Genomic DNA, 7,511 nt, shown 5'->3' with positions numbered 1-7,511 from the left:
GAAAATGATGTGTCCATGCCTGATGTTCTCATCCTCCGCAACACTTTTTGAGAACAGTTTAAGCACACATACAGAATTTTAATAAAGTTTGATTTTGAGTGACCAAGCACATGGACCAGTTACTTCAAGATGGCTACCAGGTAAGATCATTTTTTTACAGTTAATTTGAAATATTGTCTTGTCAGAATGCTTACACGACATTTTGATTATCATTACCGCAACAGATGCTTATTAAATGTTAATTTAATTAATAGAAGCATAATACTTTGATTTTAAATGCATGTGCAGAATCTCCAAATTATGTTCTTTCAGGTTTGTCATGTCATTTTGAAAATATATCAGTGTTGATGTTTTCTGACTGTTGCGGTAATGAGATCTTTTAGGACTAATTTTTAAAATTATGTTACAAAAAGTGTTAAATGATAAGTAAAAGTTTTTAAATTACTGTTCCCATTTACTCCAGACTTTGTTTTCAATGTCTGGTGAGAAAAAAAGTAAATTTAAGCAATTTTTACATTTTCATGCTTGACATGTTTAAAACCAAGTTTTCGTGAGAATCACCCAGGTACGGTCAACTGCGTTCTTACCATCATTTATCACAATACTTCCATAATATTTGTTTTTCTACTATGGAAGTCAATGGTTACAATCTGCTGTGTGCTTACTAGTGCTGCACAATTAATCGCATCGCAATGTCAGCCTGTGCAATTATATGACAGCAAAATGTTGCAATTATATTAAATAAATAAATGTGTGGACTTAACACAAACTTTCTGATAACAGTTTGATAATTTTCCTTGCTGTTTAAAAAAAGAAAGAAAAACGAACAAAAAAGGTAGTGCACGTGTGGCATGCACGTGTGTGGTGTGGGTCGTCACTTATACCAGAGCGAAGATGGATGCAGAGGAGGGTGACAGTGATCTGGTAGCTAAAAAAAACCTCTATGTTTGTTGTATGGTGGTATTTTGGATTTAGGATTACTGACACTGAGCAGTTGCTACATCACGTGGCAATACAAAAACATTTCTAGTTTTACAAATACACATTTTAGCTAAACTGTGTGGATTTTCCTTAAAACCCATCAAGTTGACTCATGATACTATTTAGTATAATCGCAATCGCACATCGCAATATTAGCATCAATAACCGCAATGGGAAAAATTACCCAAATCGTGCAGCCCTAGTGCTTACCATCATTTATCAAAAAATCTTCTTTTCTATTTATCAGAAAAAAGAAATTCATACAGGTTTAGAACAACATAAGGATGAGAAAATAATGACTGATAAACTATCCTTTATCAACCTTATTTTTGACGTAAATGTGCACTGTAAAAAGTGCTACACCTACAAAGTAGGATTTATATACTTTAAATAGTTGTAATCTACCTTATTTTATTGGTTTTATATTAAAAAGTATCAAAATACTTGCTCTTGACTTAAAATATAGAAGTGTTTATATAACTATATATTTTGAATAAAACCAATGCAATTTATTTAGGTTGTTATTTGAATGTGGTTGTCGTGTCCAATAAATGTTATAAAAGTGATTTTACATAGACAATTTTTTTGAGCAGCAGTCGATGTGGCAGCTGCTTTCATCAAACACAATTATTTTGCATTTTGTATAAGTTGCTGGCATCCCTTTTCATTGGCTCGGACTTTCACGGGCAGATGCAGTATCTTCCTCGACCTCGATCGGCTCTTCAACAGTTTGTTCGCGGCAGCAGATCTGAACTTGACTGTTTAACACGGTGAGTTGAGCAAATTTAGCCTAATAACTGATGTAAAGTCACTCGAAAGTCACTGCAAATTGTAATAGCTAACGTTAGCTATCCTGCACACATGGCAAGCTAATGGCTTCACAGTGCTAGGCAGTGTGGTCGATCGATCGGTGGATACGTTAGCGGTTGAGACCGTGTTGTTAATATGAAATTAATTAAGTGCTTTAGTGTGGCCTATGTGTTTTATTGGATGTTTTTAGCAGCACCTGCTAACATCATCGCCACTATAACAACATTTAGGATGGATGCAGACGTATTAATTAGTTGCACAAATTTGCTCAGTTAACTTGTATATTTTTATTTCACAAATTCATAATTTGCAGTCACGCGACTACCATGGATAAGTTACCTGGTAATATTAGTGTGTCTTTGACATGACTCGACCTGGAATCAGAGATTATATACTTTTGCATTACTAAAGCAGATGCACAGATTAGACTGTAGAGATGTAACGTTATGCTTAGTAGTCTGTCTGATTTTAGAGATTTGATCCACGGTTTTTTAATGCTGCATAGTCAATTAATTATATAGTTTTGGTTGAGAAAAAAACTATTTCTAACCCATTACTTAAATAAGTTACATTTACCACTGATTTTAAAACTTATTCTAACATGCTTTTTCCTGGTCTTTAGATACCCAAGAGCTACCTGGGGTCTACAAACTTCACATCCAGGTAAGGAAAACTTCAGAATTTATACAATTACAGCTAGCCTATATATATTCACAGGTAAGTAACACATAGGTAAAATTGCAAACAATAGTGTGGGCATACAATTACATTTCTTGGTTTTTATGTACCAACCACCAATAGAAGGCAGATACGATCATCACAGAGTGTGCACTGCTCCTAAATGGTCTCTTTACACACAAAAGGTCTGCTAAAAATGTTTAAGAAAGCATTTGAGGTGAGAAATAGATTAGTACAATGTACTAGTATAAGCTTGATTCATATTGATGAACACAGCATACTTCGACAGTTAAATCTCAATTTTGTGACCTGTCCCCCTCGACTTTTTTAAAATAAACAACATGCACATATGTTTTTATTTTCTGAGATGCTGGTGATAGTGTGACATCTTGTAGTACAGTGTGGTATGTATAGTAGGACTTTTCATAGCAACTGAATGGTTGAAAAAATACTGGGGTTCTGTGGTTTGTGCTACTGCCATTTGGCTGTGAAATTTGATCAGATTATACTTTTTGACAGGATTTATCTGCCTCTGTGGAGAAAAGGAGAGAAGTGGTCCTGAGATGCCTGATTGAGTACATGGGGGAGAGACAGGAAGACCTCGTCAGTGTCTACCATGTATGTATTGGGCTTAAAGATACTTGTCTTTTTTATGTCTGTCCCACTGAGCACAGTTTCTTTGTCACAAATATTGTATGTTGAAGAGATGTCCACTGAGGAGCCTGAATGAAAGATATGATGTCTTTTTTATGTGTTCTGTAAGTCATTATAGACGTTCATGGGAGCTCCATAAAATGTTAAAAACTAGTTCAGATGTGGACATCATTTAATGTCTCATTTAGACAGTTTATACTGTTTCTGGACAAAATAAACACTTTCAGGATGTCTTAAATTAAAACTCAGGTTTATTTCGACGTAATTTCCATTTGTTATCGCAAAGTAGCTCACAGACAGTGTGTCTGTCCATCTTAGCATCTGTGTAAATCACACATCTTTAGATCGTGAAAGATATCGGATTTGAACCAGGGACCTTCAGCTGCCTGCCATAAGCTGGAGACGAAGATACAGCTACTTTGACTATTTCTGTCAGACATCTACAGAAGTTCTAATTGAGAATTAATTGAGGTTTAGATCTTGATATCTATGTTTCATTTGAAGTCACCGTTGTAGTGGTCAGTGTTTGCTTTAGTTGACCTCTTGATCTTTGTACGTCTTGTATTATTTTTTCTTTTGCTTCTGTGTGTTTTTAAAACACAATTAGTATGGCAAACAATGCCCAGGTAAAGTGAGAACAGGTGTTTTCAGGTCCTTGTTGATGAAATCAGCCCAAAACAAGCATCTAATGTTGTGTTTTTAATTTTACTGTTAATAGTTTGCATTTATAGCCACCAGCCTTGTGAAATTGTAGTATCGACACCAGTAACATTATTATGATCATGTATTCTGAAGGTGTATATAAAGCATGTGCACACGATGTTTTGAGCGAGTGTATCATGTAGTCACACACAGACATAAAGATTTTGCATCTGAATCACAACAATGGTGACAAATAAAAATCAAAAAAGCTTGGTAATCACAAATGAGTTTTATATTATAAGTTACCCATCATGCATTGGATCATGAAGCTTTAATTTATTTTTTCTTTATCGTCACCATGGTTATGATTCATATGCAAAGTCTTAATGTCTGTGTGTGACTTCATAATTCACTCGCGCAAAACATTGTGTGCACATGCTTTTTATTCACCATCAGTATAGGTGATCATTTTTATAATATTGATGCCGATTCTACAGTTTCAAAAGGCAGGTGGCTTTAAATGTCAACTATAAACATTACATTTAAAAACGTAACATTAGACTTGTTTGTGATTTTGTTATCAACAAAAACCTGAAAACCTGATCTCACTTGATCTTAGGATTCTTTGCCATAGCAACTGTTTGTCAACCACACAATTACAGCAGTCAAAGAAAAGTTAATACAAGACAACCAAGGACCAATAGCCCAGCTAAAGCAAACACTAACTACTATAATGGTGACTTCAAAAGAAACACATATCAACATCTAAACCTTTATTAATTCTCTAAGATCTTCTGTAGACATCAGAAAGAAAGTCAAATTATTTGAATTGTATGTCTTCTAAGGGCAGGCAGCTTAACAATCCAAATATGTGTGAAATACAGATTATAACATAACAGACAGTTATGCTGTCTAAAGGTGTGAGTGAAGTTTTTTTTTCATGATTTTTGGACAAACGAAATGGAAACTACATTGGAATAAATATGACTTTTAATTTAATGCATCCTGAGTGTTTATTTGGTCCAGAAAAATAATACATTGTCTAAATGAGTCTTTAAATGATGTTGAAAATATGTTCACATTGTCCACATCTGAACTAGTTTTTAAACTTATATGGAGGTTCCATGAACATTCATTACAGAACACGTCAAAATAAGACATTATAAAAATGTTCATTCTGGCTCCGCAGTGGACAAGTTTGTGACAAAGACGTTGAAGTTAGTGGTTGTGTTAATATTTTTATCATATGGAGTAATTACGTTTGCTCTTGAAAGATATTTAAACTTTGTAGCTTAAACCCTAATGTGATGGTCAATCAGGGACAGGCAAGGACAATTGCATTGTTTTATTGTAATCCATCCTTTAAACCAGAATAATACAACACTCAGGCTACAGTAGATCATGATAGTTTAGTACCCACACTCTATGGCATTGTCATGGTAGACTTTACTCTGGTCACATACTCTAGTCACAGTAGCCATCTAGTATCCTACACATTTAGTAACAAAAGAAAAATTTTGACTATGTCTTATGTCTTCTACCTGTCTGCTACATTCATCTCATTACCTGTTTGTCTGACCAAACTCTTGATTTTTTTTGTCTCCACCAATAGAATCGGGCTGAAACAGAGGTGCACGCTGAGCTTTGCAGTTCCCCAATGATCATTTACATGTGCCATCATCCCAACACAATTGGTATTACCATCGAAGGAAAGTCCGTGGTCAGAGGTTTGCCAAACCTGTCAAAAGCATGATGCCTCCTGTTTGGACTTGCCTATGCTGTCGACCTCAAGTATCCATCAAAACTGGTGTATGGTTTTGAGATATATCAGAGGCTTTTTGTTGGATTGGACCCCATGCGTCCTAAGCCATCATCCAAGTACGGAAATCTCCTCAACAAGTTGTCTTAGATGATTTCTCAATGGAATCTGGCTGACTTTTTTTCGCTGACTTTTTGGGACTTTGGCTTGTTCACCGTGTCCCCCAGAGTTGGATGGGTCCATTCGTGCCCTTCTCATCTCCATGCGTGCCGTGGCTCTGTCTGGCGCACTCACCGCTGGCCTGGCTTGGCGCGGGGATCGGAGGTGGACCGCTCCAGCTGGCATACTGATCTTGCCAACACATACCAACATTGGCGTTATTTTGTCACTTATTGAGATCAGTGTGCTAGCTGGAGCGGTTTGCCCTCCGATCTTTGTGCTGGGCTGGGCTGGCGGTGGATGTGTCGGACGGCGTTGCGGCATGCATGGAGATGAGAAGGGTGTGAATGGACTTGTCTAGCTCTGGGGGATACGGTGAATAGGCTAAAGTCCCAAAAAGTTGCCGTGTTCCTTTAAGACTCCTTGAAGAAGTTGCTGAAGGTAATATGTGTTCATTGTTCATTGTCTTAATTAATGTGGACTTTGGACTGTGTTCTGTGCCAATCATTACCTCACGAGGTATAAGTGTCTTTAAATAAATGTTATTGTCTTCAATCCATCTTCTCATCTTTTTTCTTCTTCAATTGAATATGTAATTGTTATTGACAAATTCTGTTTATGTAAAGTTAATCACTGTAGTTTTTAGAATGTAACATTTAGATTGCTGAGGTAATAGCTAGGACACAATTAAAATGTTTATTCACATATGAATAGGTTTATTTTACTAAAAAAAAAAAGTTCATAAAACCTAATTAAAATGAGTACAGGTTAATTGTAGCAACCCATAAATGCATTACCTGTACCAAAAAAAAGTAGGTTTATCTAACAGAGTAATACTTGTACAATTAGTTGACTCAAATCAATTTTAATGCATTCATATTAAGTAATGTTAGTGTGTTCAAAATACATATAAAAGGTTGCAAGTTGACTCAACCTAAATCTTCCCATGCAGCCACTTGCCTCACTTTTAATAAGTTGGATCTAGGTATTACTTTTTACAGTGTGGGCACCGCCATCTTTGAGCTCCTTTGTGTAAGACTTTTGGTTAGCCACTAAAGCTAATGGTAGTTGTATTGTGAGGGACTTGATTGTGCCATTTTTTATCTTTATTATGAAATCCAGGAAGACCGGCATAATTTGTGGAGTTAGGGATTGCCATAATTCCTGGTACAAATGCAGTAAATCTTTACAAAACATTTGTTTAACCATAATACACGAACAAGCCCAGTCAACACGTGAGATCACGCGATGATCACAGTGACGTCACACCATTCTCATACTGTGATAATCACAGTGTGAGCTATATGTGAGCTCATTGTGAATTCAGAATGTTGAGTTCATGGTATGAGTGCACAGTGAGTGTGCCACGACCTCACATCATGATCATGATATGAGTGCACAGTGAGTGTATCATGACCTCACATTGTGAACATAGTAGGGCTGTCACAATGATTAAATAATTGCCTCATCGCAAATGTTTGATCTTATCGCGATGATTTCAGATCACTGCAATGATTGCACATCTCTCTAAAAAACACAAGGGGGAGCTGCAGCGCTTGTATAAACGAGACAGTATCAGATGGCGCTCCTTAACTGACAGTGCAACGTGATACATTGCAAAGCCATTAAGTACATGTGTACTAATTGTACTAATACAGTATTGGCTACTATTAAATGCCTGTTCTGGTATAGTTAGTTTATTTTGATTGCATTTTTTGTTATTTTTCAGACCAGTTATTGTGTTTATTTCTTATGAAGAATTTTCAGTTTTGAAATATATATTTGTGTGAAAAACAAGCAAAAAATGTATGGGAATTAAATGTCAAAG

The sequence above is a fragment of the Misgurnus anguillicaudatus genome, chromosome 24 (genome assembly GCF_027580225.2).
Source record: "Misgurnus anguillicaudatus chromosome 24, ASM2758022v2, whole genome shotgun sequence".
NCBI lineage: Eukaryota > Metazoa > Chordata > Actinopteri > Cypriniformes > Cobitidae > Misgurnus > Misgurnus anguillicaudatus.
Note: the sequence above shows the minus strand (reverse complement) of the source record.